Here is a 19,483-nt window from a genome sequence, read left to right as displayed (position 1 = left end):
CTTGGTACGAAATGCTATCTTCGAAATGTCCTCTGCTTTAACTTTCACTTGGCGGTAACCTAACCGCAGATAAATCTTAAAGTAAACCTGGGTCCCCTGGAGCTGATCAAATCAATCATCGATCCTAGGGAAAGGATATTTATTCTTGACTGTCAATTTATTTATCTCCTTATAATCAATGCATAATCTCATGGTTCCATCTTTCTTTTTCACGAACAGAACTAGTGCACCCCAAGGTGACACACTGGGCCTGATGAAACCTTTATCCAACAATTCCTGTAGCTGATCCTTCAATTCTTTCAAATCGACTGGAGCCATATGGTATAGTGCTTTAGATACTGGTGCAGATCCCGGCAACAAGTCTATAGTGAACTCAATCTCATGATCTAGCGGTAAACCAGGTAATTCTTCTAGAAATACATCCAGAAATTCCCGCACTACTAGTATGTCAATTTGTCCCAATACTTCTTTTGGCAATTCTTTTATGTATGCGACATACTCCTGGAAACCATCATGCAGTAGTCTCCTCACCTGAATAGCCGACACCAGCTGTGGCGAGGCACGCACGTGTGAACCCGTAAATCTAAATTCTGGCTCACCCGGAGGTTTGAAAATTACTTCTTTCTTATGGCAATCTATACTAGCGTGATAAATGGCTAACCAATCCATACCCAGTATCACATCAAATCCCTACATATCCAGGACCACAAGATCGGCTAAAAGCACTCTCTCCTGAATACTTACTAGAAAATTCCGAAGTATCCTCCTGCATCTAATCACATATCCCATCGACGTACCCACAAACAATTCTATATCTAATGGTTATGTCTCTATTCCAGCTATTTTCACATATCCCGCCGATATAAAAGAGTGGGTAGCACCTGTATCAAACAAAACAATCATTCTATATGGTAAAGCAATAAGAGTTCCTGTGACCACGTCTCCAGCCGTCTTAGCGTCTCCCGGTGTCATAGACCCTCATCGGCGCTGTGTTCCTTTGTTGACCACCACGAGGCACCCGATATCCACCTCGAAATGGTCTGGGAGCCTGTGCATAATTTGACGGCATCTGACATGATCGAGCCATATGACTGGGTCTCCTGCAGCGGTAGCAAACATTCTCCCCAAATCGACTTTCACTCGAGTGTCTCCGTCCACATCTGCTACAAATGGCGGGAAGCTGACTACCCTAAAATCCCCCGTGTTCTACCATTTGTCTCTAGCCTCTGCCAGATCTACCTCTTCTCCAAGGGCCTCAGCTGGGACCCACTTGAAAACTCGAGGGCGTAGTCATCTTGCTCTGACTCTGTGTCTCCGTCTCTCTAAATAAACTCTCCTCCGCTATAGTGGCTCTGTCAACCAGTTCTAAAAAATCATGAATCCTCAGTACTGCCACCTGCCAGTAAATATCACGCCTCAAGTTTCTCTCAAACATTCTAGCCTTCTTTGCTTCATCGGGGACAACATAGGGATAGAAACGAGAGAGCTCAATAAATCTCGCCGCATAGTGTGGGACAGTTAATGACCCCTGGGACAGACTCAGGAACTCTTGTACCCAAGCATCTCTAACTGAAGCAAGATAATATCTATCAAAGAACATGTCCCTGAATCGGGCCCAGGTCATTTGCACTGGTATAGCCCTCTGCTCCTCCAACAACCTGGTGGTTGTCCACTATCTCTCGGCCTCCCCTGTCAACCTTTATGTAGCATATAAAACTCTCTTCTCATCAGTGCAATGGAGTACTATCAAAATCTTCTCTATCTCTTGCACCCAGTTCTCCGCAAATGCAAGATGAGTCACTCCAGAGAAAGCTGGCGAATTCATCTTCATAAATTTCTCTATGGTACATCCCTGAGCTGAGGATGGACCTCCTTGCTCTCTAGAACTCTGTGCTATCTCATTCATGACCTGCTGGGCCACACTACGTAACACAGCATCTGAATCCCCACCTGCTGCGCCAGAATGACCTATTCCATCATCCCCACTAGCGTGTGCGCTATTGCCTCCTAGGTCCATCCTGCAAACACATAGAATACCGTTTCAAAATTCTATCTTCCTACAGACCCAACTTATTCAACTAAAACTCCAAATCCTCTATTAACTATCCCTCTTACTCCTAACCCTAAAATTCACTCTTGCAACCCAAACACATGACTCGTCGACAGTTTACTATGGTTTTCCTGAAATTGTCACCCTATGAAAAACACATAAACAATCACGAAATCCTATATCCAGATCATAGAATAAAACCTCATATCTTTCCCTATATTCTGGTATTGTTTTTTGCTGCACTCTAGAGTCTACAGAACCTAGCAACCTAGGCTCTGACCAAATTGTAACAACCTCAAAATTCTTTCCATTTTTTTTCTTTTATATATATGTATATAGATTTGTGTATCTACATCCATACCTAAGTAGCGGGAACACATATTATATAACGATTCACATATATATACTATACAATACCAGAATCTAGTATATACAGACCATAGCCATACAAAAATACCCCCAGCATCATCTACTCAAAAATATACACAATTCTGTCAAAAACTCACCCTATAACTAGGTTAATCAAACTACTCTCTATCCGCGAGCCTGATCTGCTCGCCTAGCTGGCTCACCTAAAAAATATTAAAGTAATGGGGTGAGTCGACGCTCAGTAAGTGGAAATATGCTATTACTAGTGTGTGACAACTAAGTTAAGAATACTTTTTAAATAGCAACTGAACTTAATGCAATAAACAATCTATAAAGCATATCTTTCTTTTCACAATTTAAAATATAACTGTATCATCTGTATTTTCTACTTTTCATACTGCTAATATCATACTATACTTATCATATACTGTAAAACTGTATACATATATATATATATATGCTTTATCCCTAGGACTCTGTATGTCATGATTTGACCCCTCATGATAGGGTTGTGCGGCTCGTAGGCGGGACTTCATCTGGTCGGTCCTCCAGATAAGTCAATATACTCTACACTACCTCAGCCCAGCCAAACTGCATCCACTCCTAAGCTCGGGACTGGCTACTACCTCGTCAAATCGGTCCCTTCCACTGAGTGAACTAGGGAGCTGCATACTCTCCGAGCACGGTTGACTGTACCCACACACTATCTGAGATATGTGGTTGCACTCTATCTGTATCTAGCAACGGTACCGTGCTCTGTAATATTTATCTGTATATGTCTATAATCTTTCCTCAGGGATCTGATATTATATATATATATATATATATATATATATATATATATATACATATATACTCTTTTACTATTTTCATTATGTTTCCAAAATTACCATAACTCTATCTTTCTGTACTGTAAATACTATAATCTCTGTGTACTATATCTGTAGCATCTTGATGCTACCTCTATATCTCTGTCTGTATACTCTGTATGTTATGGTAATAGGAAACATGGCATGCTATAACTCTGTATATACTATTCTGTATAAAACTGTAATATAAATACTGATCTGAGTAAAATTGTATGCATGTATATGTGTATATATATATATATATATATATATATATATATATATATGTTTCATGAAAGTATCCATATAAAAGTTGTATATGCATGTACATTTTTCTATATACTCTCTATGAATATAAATCTATATCTTTATATTCAGTGTAATCTCATATACTGGAACAACTATATAAACTGTATATACTGTCTATATCTGTGTATTTAGTATAGTATGATACTTTATAAAAGCTATATAAATTCCTTCATCACATGAAAATCTACTCAGGCCACACAAGCATTTAAACTCATATTTTGTAAATACTGTATAATAAACTGATATAAATATGTGTCTATGAAATCTCTAATAGCATTATGAAAAATCCTAGCATAGCATATTTCCCTTACCTTAACTCTGAAAAGCCCCTATAAAACTCTGGCTCTATACCCGCAAGGTTCCTACCTCAACATCCTAAAAACACAATCCCCCAGAACAAAATATCAGTATTTTCTTACCTACAACATTTCTTATAACTGAGGGAAAGGCAAATACTGAATAAAATGTCTTACCTTGAGATTGGGACGAAATCCAACTAAACTTTTCCAATGATCAGCTCCGGCAGACTTGTAAAGAACTTCGCCAGGAGCGTCGTGGTAACCTCAGATCTTCGATCCGATAAAAAACAGGCCCAAAAATGAAGAGAGAAGGAGAGAGAGTCGTAGGAGAGAGAGAGGGGCGCTGAAATGAGATAAAAATCTGATTTTTCCTTATTTATAGGGTCAGATTCGTCGATGAGACACATCACTACGTCGACGAATCTTTCAGTAAATTCGTCGACGACTCTCTGTATTCATCGACGAAATTGAAGCTGCCCCAAAACCTCTCTCGGTATTTTCTCGTCGACGAACCCCTGTATTCGTCGACGAATTCCTTCATGCACTCGTCGACGAATTCCAGAAATTTCTTTGAAATTATTGTTGTTATTATTATTATCTCCAAAATGCAATGTCATCAACAAAGTCTACGGCTTCCTTCTATTCATGTTTCCATTTTCCTCTCTCTTTAATATTTAAATATCAATATTTTCCGGGTCGTTACAGTAAATCCATTGACGGTGATGTTTTTGAGTTATGAAACCGAGATTTGGAATCTAAATATTGGAAGTTCGGATGATTATGGATAAATGGATGTTGGATATTTAATTGAGGATATGGATATTAATTTGGTTTTCCATTGTGATGTGTATGTCAAATATATATAAAGATGTGGAGATTCTAAAATTGCCTTTGTTGTACATTTATATGCAGGGATGGATCCTAGAGGCAAAGGCGTGGATGAAGGAGGAGGAAGCGATATGGGAGCTTCCAGGGGGGACGAGATTGACACCTCTCAGCTGTTACGAGGAATAGCTCGTCAGGTTTTGGAAGAAATGAGACGGGATTTTGGTGGAATAAGCTATCCACCAGTGCACTAGGGTTGTACTATTGATCAATCCACTCGTCTAAAACCCTTATCTTTTGAGGGTGGCACTGATCCTATAAAGGCTGAGATGTGAATGCAAGAAATGGAGAAAATTCTTGTTGTGTTGAATTGTATCGAGGAGCAGAAGGTCTTTTTTGCTACTTTCAAATTGGCTATAGAAGCAGAACGATGGTGGTATGCGGTGAAGCTATTGGAGGAACAGCTAGTGGTGCCTATAACAATGACCTGGGGTCATTTCAAGCAGGTCTTCCACAATCGATATTTTCCCACCACTACCAGAAATGCAAAGGCGGAAGAATTCTTCAACTTGACACAGGGGCGCCTCACTGTTCAACAGTATGCCGCTAGATTCCTGGAGTTGTCTTGTTTGGCACATTCTATGGTTCTAGATGAATATCATAAGGTGAGGTGGTTTAAGATGGGCCTGAATCAGAAAATCCACGAGCATATGGCATGTCTGCAGATTTAAGAATTCACAGAATTGGTGGAGAAAGCTACGGTGGCAGAGTTGAGTTTGCAGAGGGGTATAGAGCCTCTTGAGCGAAGGAAAAGGCATGCGTCTCCACGATCCCAATCAAATATTAGGCAAGGGTCATGGAGGGGATATGGAGATGTTTTGGGCCAAGGGTCAAAGAGGAAGGATCAGGGACGGCAGGGTGATTCGTCACGTCCCCACTGCCCCAGGTGTAAACAACGGCATTGGGGGGAATGTCGAGGCATGAGTGTTATATGCTACAAGTGTGGCAAACAGGGTCACATTGCTCAAGAATGTTGGGAACCACCGAGTAATGCTCCAGCCCCAAACCAAAATCAAAACCAAAGGAACAACACGGTACCTCGTGGCGGCGGAGGCCCGGCGCGCGTCTACATGTTGGGTACACCTGAGGAGGGAAAGACTAAGGGCCAGGTAATATGCTTATGAGTAATGTGTTTATATTAGTATGTGTATTAATATTGTTTGGTTTGGCATAATTTGTTGTTGTATATGTTTGAATTGTTGGAATTTGTGGATTTGGTTGATTAATTTTAATGGTGTGTAAATGGATGACTAACGAATCCTCGAAATTCTTTTAAGAGGGGGAGAATGTAACAACCCAGAAAATTTTAAATAATTTAAAATTATAAGAAGATAAAAGGGGAGGAAGAATAAGTTGGAAAAAGGGTGTGGCAGCAAGCATTCGTTGACGAATGAATTGGTCTCATCGACGAATATTCTACTTAGCTCGTCAACGAGGTTACGTGTCTCGTTGACGAGGAATTACTGAGAGGGGTTTTTATAGACTGAAATTCGTCGACGAGTTGGCTGTCTCATTGACGAATTGTGTACAGGACTTATCGACGAATTGACATGTCTCGTCGACGAATCCTCAAGAATAAAAAGGATTTTTCTTTAATTTTTAGCGCAAAATTCTTGCATGCTCATCTTCTCTCTCTATAAATTCGGCCATCCTCCCTTCTCTCTTCGATTTCGGGCCAAATTTCTTTCGGTTTAACAATCTGAAACTACCACGACGCTCCTAGAAGAGTTATCTACAAATCTACTAGAGTGGATAGTCAGTGGAGCTAGTTGGGGATTCATCCCAGATTTAAGGTAAGGTTTTTTATGTAAAATTTGGCTTTACCCTAGTTGTAAGAAATATTTTATGCAAAAAAATACTAAAGTTTAGTTCTGAGAAATGTGGTTTTCAGGGCATTGAACGGGGAACCCTGCGGGTGCAGGACTGGTTATTTTATGAGACTTTTCAGGAATTAGGTAAGGGAAAATATTTTATAATAGCTTTTTAGTAATTATTAAAATGACTAATTTTGGGTGAAAATCCTACATATACAGGTATAATTTTTCTGAACCAAACTGATATTGAAAATACTGTTTTAATTATATAAGTACTAAATTGGGAAAAGTTGTATGGTTGAGACCATTTTTCTAATTAAATGATTGTGATTTATGTGGAATGAGGAAATTGTTGAGATTGTGAATGTTATTTGACTGAAATTCTTGTCTGGTAGAATACACCGATTGGATTGTGAACATCGTTTGGTTGAAAATACTGGATGGTTCAGTATGCTGTGGTATTTGCATGGACATGGTTGATTAGTCGGGTTTGTGATTGATTTGTGGTGTGGTTCATGTAAATGACGATATAACGTTGGCAGTGGTATGAGGAGGTCGTTATATCGTACCTGATATAACCGTCATATAATGTTGGCAGTGGTATGAGGAGGTCGTTATATGGACGTTTATACTGGGAGGTTGTTTACCTATTTATCATGAACGGGGTGTTTATTTTGTAATATGTGTGGCATGAGCAGTCCTGTGTGGACATTTATACTATGCTTAATTAGTCCTGTGTTCACATTGATGCTGTAGTTGAGTAGTCCTATGTGGACATTTATACTATGCTTAATTAGTCCTATGTGTACCAATCTTGTGTGGACGTTGATGCTGTAGTTGAGCAGTGCTATGTGGACATTTATACTGTGGTTAATTAGTTCTTTGTGGACCAGTCCTGTGTGGACGTTGATGCTGTAGTTGAGTAGTCATGTGTGGACATTTATACTGTGCTTAATTAATCCTTTGTGGACCAATCCTGTGTGGACGTTGATGGTGTAGTTGAGTAGTCCTGTGTGGACATTTATACTGTGCTTAATTAGTACTGAGTGGACCAGTCCTGTGTGGACGTGGATGCTGTAGTTGAGTAGTCTTGTGTAGACATTTATACTATGCTTAATTAGTCTTGTGTGACCAATCCTGTGTGGACGATGACGTTGTAGTTGAGCAGTCCTGTGTGGACATTGATGCTGTGTGATTTGATCCTGTGTGGATTGATTATGGTATGGGGGTATGCATGAAATTCTGTGAAGCGATTGTGTTGGTTGTGTACGAATGTTAATAAATTAAATATTTTGGGTAAAGTAGATTAGTCCACCCGAGAGCTTGCTGAGGAAATCGAGTACTCTGGTAATTATTTATGGATACTAGGGTAGAGGGAAGCCACTTGTATGAGCGGGTGAGCTTCCCCATTCTCGGTGTCTTTACCTGAATACACAACCCGAGGGTTTACTAAGAAAGGCGAGTGCCCTAGTGTTAGCATTAGAGCAGAGGGAACCCACTTGTATGGGCGGGTGGATTTCCTTATTCTCGGAAAACTAATATTAAAATACTGATTGGTTATGGGTATGTGATTGGATGATAAGGACGTTGATACTGTGCAATTATAGTCATTATATCTGGCTTCTTGTGAACTGTGTGTACTCTTGAGATGGATATTTTAATTGTATTATAAACACTTCAGCCACACACTATTATAAATTATTTCTTCCTTACTGAGAGGTGTCTCACCCCGTCATATGTTAAATCTTTTCAGGTTACGCAGGTGATCGATCTTAGATAGCTCTAGGGCAGGGTAGTTTTGTGAGTTAAATATAGCAGATCGGATATGTATTTAGTTTATGTTCAATATATATTAATTCTGGATTTATAATATGAAGGATTAGGTTGTCATTTTTATGGATCAATTTATGTAAATATAGCACTCTGGTATTTTCTGTTGAAGACATTTATTATTTCTGCTGTTTGTATGGTATCAGAGACGCATGTCAGTCTCTTAACACACCATGTCTAGCGTGGCGGGTCCGAGGTGTTACACCCAATGCTAGTAAAGCTCGAACAGATATTATCTTAGCCACAGGGGAAAAGGTTTCATGATAGTCTATACCTTCTTCCTGTGTGTAGCCTTTGCAAACTAATCTGGCCTTGTATCGTTCAATGGTCCCATTTGCATTGTTTTTTATTTCGTAAATACACTTGCATCCGATGACCTACTTAAGAGGAGGAAGATTAGGAGGAAAATCGTGTTTGCCTTCTCTCTTCCTTTATCTTTTTAATTTTCGATTGCATTTCATTATCGGCTTTTGCATGTTTGTATGTTGATTTATATTATACGCACTTGATAATTAATTGGGTAAAATATAATTTATGGAGATAATAATTTGAATTAATTTCAAGCCCCTGCAATTAATTTGTTAAATATTGAAATAGGGAGTAAGTGGTAAAATAAACTAAAAGATTTTTAAAATACCCAATTCACCCCCCATTGGGATTACACATGAATTAACAAAACTATTAAATGATCAATATCTAGCTTCACTAATGACCTTTTTTGCAACTTTTCTTACCTCCTTATTATTTTCTAAGTTATCTCTGTTTCTACATTTTTGCCACGTTTTATACCAAATTCTTTTTGTCTTTATGATTTTTTATACATCTTTATCCCACCACCAACTCTCTTTACTATTCAAAAATTTTCCCTTTAATTCACCTAAAATCTCTTTTGTTATCTTTTTAATAGTGCTAGCCAATTTATTCTAGAGAGTATTTGTATCTATCCCATCCTCTATGGTCCAATCCCCATTTTGATCATTTTATCTTTAAATTTTATTATATTTTCTCCTTTTAGGTTTCACCATTTAGTTCTCTTACACTGGTTTATTTTTTCATTTTTCTTCCATTTTTTTATACATATATCTAACACTAAGACTCCATGTTGTGTGGTTAGGCTTTTAGTTAGAATAACTTTACTATCCTTACATGAAAAACGATAGGCTTTTGATTGGAATAACTTTACAATCCTTACATGATAAACGATCAACCCTCCTAGTTAGAAAAAAATCTATTTGACTTATATTTTGTCTACTTTTAAAGGTTATTAAGTCTTCTTCTCTTTTCTTAAAGCAAGTATTCATTATACTAAAATCATATGACATGACGAAGTCTAAGATCATCTCCCTAGGCTCATTTTTGTCTTCATATTCATATCCTCTATGTATCATCTCATAATTTTAATTATCTCTTCTAATGTGCCCATTTAGATCTCCTCCTATAAATATTTTTTCAATCCCTGGTATGCCTTGTATAATACTATCCATATCTTCTCAAAATTGTCTCTTAAGATTTTCTACTAAACCGACTTGAAGAGCATAAGCACTAATGATATTTATTATCTCTTGTCCTAATACCATCTTGATTTTTATAATTCTATCACCTACTCTAGTTACATCCACAACATTATTTTTAAGTTGTTGTCTATAATAATGCCTACTTCATTCTTATTAATTTCTCTAACTTTCTCTCCCACCCACTTAGTTTCTTGAAGGCAAATTATATTAATTCTTCTTCTGATAATTGTATCCACAATTTCCATGCTTTTACCCGTAAGTGTTCCAAAATGATGCAGGAACCTTCGCATATTTGACACCGTACCCAGGTGCCGACATGGCGCGTCGCTTCGGGACGACAGCCTAGCCCACTCTCGCCCATTTTTCGCTACACCCAAGTGGTTCAAGTGCAATGCGTTGCTCGTAGGGGACGCCCCAACAAATGTTCGGTAAGCATTTATATCATAGTGATCTGACAAATTTTACACTAGCTATCAGCTACCTAAAGCAACCCTCCTCTTTTACCCAGGCTTGGGACCGGCTGTGTATGAAAAAAATTTGAACATTAAGCGCATCACATGCGGAGTTATTCTCAAAAATACTACGCCCAGAAACAAAAGCACATTGTTCATACGAGACCAACTTATCAACAACCTTAATTAGTCTAAAAATAATAATCTTGGAAAAAAATTTATAAGCCACAAAACATAAACTAATAGGTTGGAATTTATCAAAGTTAAAAGGATTGTTCACCTTCAAAATTAAGACAATAAAAAGACAATAATTTTGAAGAGTTATAAAAACTTGTAGTATGCAACACTAACACTTAAATTTCAATTAGATGATTATTTTGAGTATGATCATGATGATCATAATGTTTTAAAAAAGTACCTATTCTTAATTAAATGATGATATGGATTTTTAAGCAAGATCTCTCTCTCTCTCTCTCTCTCTCTCTCTAAGTGGTTTTGCCTTAAAAATTTTTAGAGGTAAGCGAACAATTTGGTTCTTGTAATGTAATATTTAAAAATCTTCTTTTTTTATGCAAATGATTTAAAATGCATATTTAATGTTTCAAAAAAAAACCTCAAAACTACTAATATAGAGAATTTTTATAATTTATTTTTAGATTTATAAATTGAATGAAATGGGTCTAATTAAAAATTATTAAAGGGATCAATTTCACAACTACTGATATATATTTCTTACCAACGTAAAAATCTTCAACTGTCAAAAGTTCAACGCACGTCCAAACACACTCTCGGGGCCAATAAGGTAACGTTCACGGTGGGACTCGAACCCACAATCTCCCGCTCCGGAGGCGAGCGCCTTATCCATTAGGCCACGCGAACTTGTTGATACGTTTTACAGTAAGTAATAATAAAACTTTATACAAATCACAATTTCCGCAACAAATCTGCTTATTTGATGCACGCGAGCAGTGAAAATTATGGGTGTACATGAAAATCGCACCCCACCCATGACCCAACTCAATCCATCCGAAATGAAGTCAGCCAAAAAATCTATTCGGAATGATTTATAAATGGTTAGTTGTATGGGTCTTTTTGCCATTTATGCAAACCCAAACTACCTCTAATGCATATATTAAAATTTTAAATCTATATATTTGTACATATATAAGTAAGAATAGTATAATTCATTTTGTTGATAAAAATATTCTTATTTTTGAAAAAAAAAAAATACGAAAAACTCTTTAAAAATTTAATTATAAATAAATTTATGGAAAAAAGTATGCCATTTTTTAAAAAGTAATTTTTTATAAAATTAACATTCATAAAAAAATAAATTTCTATACTATATATAGATGTGTGGATAGTGCAAATCATTTTAATAACAAAAATATTATTAATAATATAAATCATTTTGTGGAAAAAAAATATTCTTATAAAGTAAAACATTTTGTGAAAATACACCTATTGTTGTAATATGTAGTTCATATATTGAGTGGAAGACATGTATAAAGAGAAAACATGGAGAAAACATGAATGATGACTTGTAGGAGGAAACCGTTGACGGTCTCCCTATAACCATCGACGGTTTGGTCTAGTGCAGTAAAATAGCCAACGGTTCTAGGTCGATTACTTCGACTATTTGCTCTCGGTATTAAACCATCGATGTTATATCTGCAAATCGTCGACGATTTGACTCGATTACTCAACGTTTGTTTTCAAATTTTGAATTAGGATATTGAGCAAGTTGGGTTTTGGAGGGAAAGCCTCCGAAAAACTTATATATACATGTTGTATGATGTAACTCAGTGTATTTGGATATAAGATAGTAAAAATTCATTATCAATTGCTCCCGTGGATGTAGGCATTGCCGAACCACATAATTCTTCGTGTCATTGTTTTATTTCTTTTCATTATAATCCGTGTGATTGTGGTTCTGTATATTTCACGGTTGATTGCTGCGTTGTAAGATCATTTGTTTCTACTGTGCATTAAATTTTCACAAAAAATTGGCATTAGAACATTGTTGTAATGACTTCTGGAACTTCTTCTGTAAAGTTCGATGTTGTTACGTTTGATGGAATGCGAAACTTCGGTTTATAGTAGAGAATGGTTAAGGATCAGTTAGTGCAGTAAGGTATAGTGAAGGCTTTATACGGAGTTCAACCGGAAAACATGGATGAAACAACTTGGAATGAATGGGAAGCGAAAGCTGTGGCGACTATCAGACTTTGTTTGGTCGATGACGTGCTGTTTCATGTCATGGATGAGGAATCTCCTATGGTTGTTTGGAAGAAACTTGAAAATCGGTATATGCTAAGTCTCTAACGAACAAATTGTATCTTAGGTAGAAGTTGTATTGGATTAAGATGGTAGAAGGTTCCGATTTGAACCAACACATCAATGCATTTAATCGAAATGTAAGTGATTTGATGCGTGTTGATGTGAAGTTTGAGGAGGAAGATAAGGTGTTGATGCTATTGAATTCACTACATACGTCTCACACATATGAAAGTTTGGTTACTGCTCTAACATGAGGTAAAGAAATCCTAAATTTGGAAGAGATAACAAGCGCACTTCTGGGTTTTCATCAAAAAAGAAAATCAGCAATGAAATTTCACATGGTGAAGGGCTTGTAGTAAAGGGTATCTAAGAACGTGGGAGAAGTAAATTCCGAAATCGCTTGTTCAACAATTCAATACCAAAACCGTCAGAATACAAAGAAGCAGTAAAAGCAGAGTTATACAAATAGAAACTCTCTGAATGGAGTAGATACATACACAATCAAAGCTCTAATACACTCTCAGAATGAGATTGCAATGAAGCTCGAAGAGTTTGGCTAAGGTTTTTTGGGTTTTGAAAAGAAGAAACTTGAAAAACTAAACTCAAAAAACTATTTAAGCAATAGCGACATTTTTCTCTTTAATTGCTATATTTAGTGTCTAAAAAGCATTTAGGGTTTGCTATTTATAACAACGTTTGAATTATAGTCATTGTGCATATTTTAATGACTTAATCTTTAAGAATCTGAGAGATTTTCTGCCATTGCGAAACTTATCGCAAGCGCTTTAGTCAACTGAATTGAGAGTTCGATCACCCAAACCAATTAAATTAGGAATTTTCAAAGTGGCAGTAGTCATTCAATCGACTAAACTCGAAGGTTCGGTCGCCTGAACTGAGTCATTTGGTTGACTGCACCCTAAGGTTCGGTCTCCTGAACCAACTGTGCCTGGAACATAAAAATGGTAGTAGCCATTCGGTCAACTAAACCCTAAGGTTCGGTCGCCTTAACTCCCTAATGCTAGACTAGACTAGTATTCAAACTCTACTTTCAGTCGACTAAGCACTATGCCTCAGGTGCCCGAACACCCTGAAATTCAAATTCCTTTATATTTTTCATTCCAAAATTATTTTAACCTTTTGAAATAACTTTTGGACTTGTAAAAATATTTTCCAAGAATTTGAAAAGGTATCTAAGGTCCAATTAAGTAACCTAAGAGCTTCGTTACATAACTCAACTAGGATGTACTTACATGAATCCTAATTTGCAATACACATAACAAACTATTTAGGTCTTCATGTCCTTAAGCTTGGTCTTCATCCAAGCTTTATGTTAACAGCCATAGATGATTGTCGTGTATGTTTCATGGCTTTTTTCCATTTTGCTTCCTCCATTATGCTTTAATACCGTAATGCATGTATACACACTAATGACACAATTAGATGCCTTGATTTGTCATTATCAAAACAGGATTAAGCCTTGTTAGGCCAACAATATTTGCTAGTAAATAACCCATTTATAGTATCTCACGTTAATCCTTCTATTTTATAATTTAAAACATTATATTAATTATTAAAAATAAATTTAAATATTTATACTTTAATATTTGTAAACTGAATTATAACATTATATTATTAATTCATTTTAATAATGTATCTAAAATTTATTAAAAATTATAAAAATATTTTACAAAATATTATTCATATACAATCACATGCAATTCACGTGACATATTTGCTAGTAAATAAATAAATAAATGATAAGGGTTTATAACTACTTGGGACCTATGAAAGATGCACAAGATGGACTATGGATTGGCGCATCTTGGAGTGTTTTAGTTTCTATATTTTTGGTTTGTTTTCTACTTAGTGATGTTTATGGATTTGGTTTTTTGGTCCTTTTGGAAGGCAATGATCATATTTTGCATTTTATAAATAATGTAGTTGGTAGTATGCATGTTAGACAATTGTTCAATCAAAAATCAAGTACCTTTTAAAAGACAATGTTGATTTGGAAGTGTAGGCATTGGATTGGTTATAAATGGATTCATTATGTCAATTCTCATAAAAAATGTAAAATTAATGATAATATCATAGAAATAGTAGAAGGAGGTAGAAAAGAGAGACGTAGAAAGACTTAAATTAGAAGAGGTAAGGAGAGATAGAGAGGGAAGAGACTAAGGGGAGAATAAAGTGAGAAAGAAAGAGATGAAGATATAAGAGAGATAAAAGGTATTAAGACTTGTTTATCATTGGGCTATTGCATGATGTCTGTTGAATTGAATTGGAGATCTTTACAATAACCATTACACTTATTTATAACTTTCTCGGGGTCAAAACTTTCATTAATTCTACGATTACAAGAAAAAATTTAAAATAATAAATCCTAATAATAAATGATTTTAAAAAAATATTAAAGCCTAATAATAGATTGGGATTGTTTCATAGTATTAAGGGACAAATTTATTATTTTTAACACTGTTTGCCAAATGTTTGTTTGTCTCCTTTCCTGATGATTGTTTCATAATATTAAAGGTCCAAATTGAACAAGACCAGTTTTAACACATCCCTAGGGTTGAAAGGGATGTGTGGGAGCTTGCAAGGCCAAATACTTCCCAAAGATTTCAAAATTATGCACTTTGAAAAAAAAATAAAGTCGTTTTTTGTAGTTTAACTAATTCGTTCATTTTGGACCCAAAGTGTCCAAATCAAACAAATGAGGCCCAAATTGAATAGGACCAATTCTAACACGTATGAAGAAATGAAATAGATCTATGGGAGCTTACGAGGCCCAAAAACTCACCATAGTTTAAAACTTATGCACTCAGAACCAAAGTAGCATTTCTCAGTTCAACTAGTTAGTTCATTTTGGACCTCAAGTGTACAAATCAGACAAATAAGGCCAAATTGAATATGACTAGTTCTAACATGTCTTTAGGATTGAAAAGGATTTGTGAGAACTTACTAGGCCCAAAAATTTTCCATGATTTTTGTTGTGATTGGTGGCTCATTTCTTGAAATGACTAATTTACACAAGGAGAAGAACATAGTGCAACATTATGGGAGAAAACCGTCAATGGTTTTCTATGGCTTTTCTGAAACCGTCGATGGTTTCACTGAAATCTCAGACACCTTCAGAAACATGCTCTCGGTATCTCAAACCGTCAACAGTTTCAGGAAATCTCATAAACCGTCAACGGTTTTGTTTTTGGGCAAGACAGAAATTCAAAATTTGAATTTGAACGTTAAGTTGGTTGGTTTTTTGGAGGCGGGGGGGGGGGGGGGAACCTCCGAAGGAAAGTCTATATATTCTTGTTTGAATGTATTGTGAGAAATGAGAGATCACTTTTAGAAGTTTATTGTGTGCTCTATAATTTCTTAGTGAAATTATTGTGTCGATTGCTTCCGTGGATGTAGGCATTGTCGAACCACATAAACCTTGTGTTGATTCTTGTTCCCTTCTCATTTACTAGCTATGATTGATTTTCTTGTTGTGTTTTATTCCACCGTGCGTCATATATCCGATCTATTTTACAATAAATTGGTATCAGAGTGATTGTTGTAATGGCATCGAGATCATCTTCTACAAGATTTGACATTTTCAAATTCAATGGAACCAAAAATTTCTGTTTGTGGCAGAGGATAGTTAAGGACATACTTGTACAACAAGGAATGGGAAAGACTTTACTTGGCGTTCAACCGAATGGAATGGATGAGGCAACATGGGGAGAATTGCAAGCAAATACTGCTTCTACAATGCGCTTATGTTTGGTCGACGAAGTGCTCTATCATATGATAAAGGAGGATTCTCGAGCGGCTATATGGTGAAAGTTAGAAAGCCGGTACATGTCCAAATCACTCAATAATAAATTTTTCTTAAGCAGCGTATTTATTGGCTTAAGATGGTCGAAGGATCAAACTTATATCAACATATCAATGCCTTTAACCAAATCATAAGTGATTTGATGAGATTTGATGTTAAGTTTGATGAAGATGACAAAACTTTGATGTTGCTAAACTCCTTGTCGTCGACTTATACCTATGAAAATCTAGTTACCACTTTTATATGGGGAAAGGAAACTCTTGATCTAGAAGAGGTAACAAGTGCCTTGCTGAATTTTCATCAAAGGCTAAAAATATATAATGAAGGAGAAGGACTTGTGGTGAAAGGTAATAATGAGCATGGCAAAGGAAATTTCAAAAGTGGGTCAAGTCAGAATTCTTGAAATCAATCCAAGAAGAAAAAGGAAATCCGATATTATAAATGCAGTAAAAAAGGGTTATATAAAACTGGAGTGTTCGGATTGGAAGAAGGAAAATGCTAAAAAGCATAAGGGGATTTCGAAATCAATGATTGTGGTTCAAGAAGGAGGTTCAGTTTGCAGCGATGGTGATGTTCTTTCAGTTTCATCGGGGTCAAATAACCTTACGGACTCCTAGATACTTGACTCGACATGTTCTTACCATATGACTCCAAACAAGGAGTGGTTCAGCACTTATAAGTTAGTGAACTCAGGTTCAGTTCTTATAAGTAATGATGTTTCTTGTAAGATCATTGGCATAAGAAATGTTAAGGTAAAAATATTTGGTGGTGCTGTGAGAACCTTGAGCAATGTAAGGCATATACTGGAGTTGAGAAAGAGTTTGATATCACTTGACACTTTGGATTGTAATGGTTTCAATTGCAAGTCTGAAGGTGGAGTTATGAAAGTTTGGAAAGGAAGTCTAATGGTGATGAAAGAGTGAAAGCTAGATGGGAATATCTGCACATTGCAGGGAACTATGTAGGTGGAGCTGCAACCGTAGATGTTGAATCTGATGAGACTGTTTTATGGCATATGCATCTTGGGCATATTAGGGAACATGGTATGAAGGAATTACACAAGAGGAAACTCTTAAAAGGTCTGAAATCATATCAGCTGGATTTTAGCGAAATTTGTGTACTTGGAAAACAAAACAGGGCAAAATTCAAGTCAGCTGTACACAAGACAAAAGGTATTATTGATTATGTGCATTTCGATGTTTGGGGCTCGATTAAAGTTGCATCAAAGGGTGGACATATGTATTATGTGAGTTTTATTGACGATTATTCTTGGAAAGTCTGCGTATACTTCATGCGGCACGAGTCTGATACGTTTGCCAAGTTCAAGATTTGGAAGGCTACAGTGGAAAACCAGATGGGGAGGATAGTCAAATACTTGAGATTGGACAATGGGAGCGAGTACGTTGATTCTCGGTTTATGGAGTTTTGAGCACAACGGGGCATTAAGAGACACTTTACCTGTAACGACCTGCCTTATTTACCATTTTATATTATTTTTTTTGCTAATAACATTCAATATAATAATCCTGTACAAATTAATAACATAATCAACCTTGACCCATAGGTACTAGGGATATACCCAAAATACAACTCAAATACCTAAGACGCAAGAAACGTAAATTACAACATACCATACAACCAACCTCAATACTAGAGTCCTACTAAAACTGTTATATATACAAACATCCACAAAATCCAAAAGTAGCCTAGGATCACTTCCCAAAAATAAATCCAACCCTGGCTCTACAACTTACCCTTCTGATAAGGTTGCTTAGTTAGATTCTACTGTTGCAGAGCTCTATCTACTCCTCTACCTGGATTCCCTGAAATGTTTATATAGTTAAGGTGAGACACCTTAGTAAGGGAAATAAACTAATATCAGTGTGTGGCGATATGAGCATTATCGTGTTATATATATAAACAGTATAATAAGCATATTTTATAAAGACTATCTGTAATGGAACTGAGTAAAACATAATTGTCATATCATATAAAGCATACTAGATTTCTATACATGAAAATCATCTTATATAACTGTACAAAACTAAAATAACACTCAGGATGGATAGTTAGCTAATGTCATGTCTTATCCCGATATGACTAGGTTGTGCAGCTCGAAGGCGGGACCTAGCAATGGTTGGTTGACCATGCTAGATCAATCATATGTTTGTAAGTACGATGAGCCTGTCCCACCTGGTCCCAGACTGCTAGGGGAACAACTCCACTCTACACTAAAGCCACATCGACTGCCATCTCCCACACTACTAGTCGTGTGATAGCACTATCATAATTCTGAACATATAGCTACACTACTGTGCTCTTAAAACTGAACTAAACCATATCATCCGGGTTCTGATATCATATAATAAATTTCGTATACTGAACATAGTTGTTTCGTATTTCATAATAATAATTGTCATGTAAATATTTCATAATTTATGTCTTATCATACATGATTATGGCATCTGCACCAACATGAATCTTGGCATCTGCGCTGGCATAACATAATATGAATCACGGCATCTGTGCCGACATATCATAATATACTAAACATAATTTTTCTGTACTGTTTAATATGTAAAATCATGGTTCTTGTATTGTTTCATAATTGCCTTGAAAACTATCATATCATGCTTGATTTGGGAAAAACATTCTATTCTAATATACATAATTTTATGGAAATTTAAACTCATGCCACACAGAAATGAGTAACCTCCTGAATGTAAAATTTGTTCCCAAAACCATATTTTCTGATAAAACATGTTTAAATCATATCCCTGTTCAAAATAGTATTTCCCAAACATAATTATATAATATAATAAATAATTTCATGAAAATTTCTGACTTAATTTATCCCCTTACTTGGCTTACTGGGAAGCCCACAAAACACTCAATTCTACACCTGCAGTGTTCCCAGCACAACACCCAGAAAATAACATTTTCTCCAACAAAACTTTAGTATTATCTTCCCTAACATATTCTCCTCAATCTAGAAATACCAAATACCCAATAA

General features: G+C 36.1%; 1 non-coding gene across 1 annotated transcript; it reads right to left on the bottom strand.

Annotated features, from left to right (window-relative positions):
- Positions 1-11,176: 11,176 nt before the first annotated feature.
- TRNAR-CCG (transfer RNA arginine (anticodon CCG)) lies at positions 11,177-11,249 on the bottom strand. Its single transcript has one exon. It is a non-coding gene; the product is annotated as a tRNA-Arg (tRNA).
- Positions 11,250-19,483: the final 8,234 nt, after the last annotated feature.

The sequence above is a fragment of the Malania oleifera genome, chromosome 4 (genome assembly GCF_029873635.1).
Source record: "Malania oleifera isolate guangnan ecotype guangnan chromosome 4, ASM2987363v1, whole genome shotgun sequence".
Lineage (NCBI taxonomy): Eukaryota > Viridiplantae > Streptophyta > Magnoliopsida > Santalales > Ximeniaceae > Malania > Malania oleifera.
This window is presented reverse-complemented; position numbering and strand designations above follow the sequence as displayed.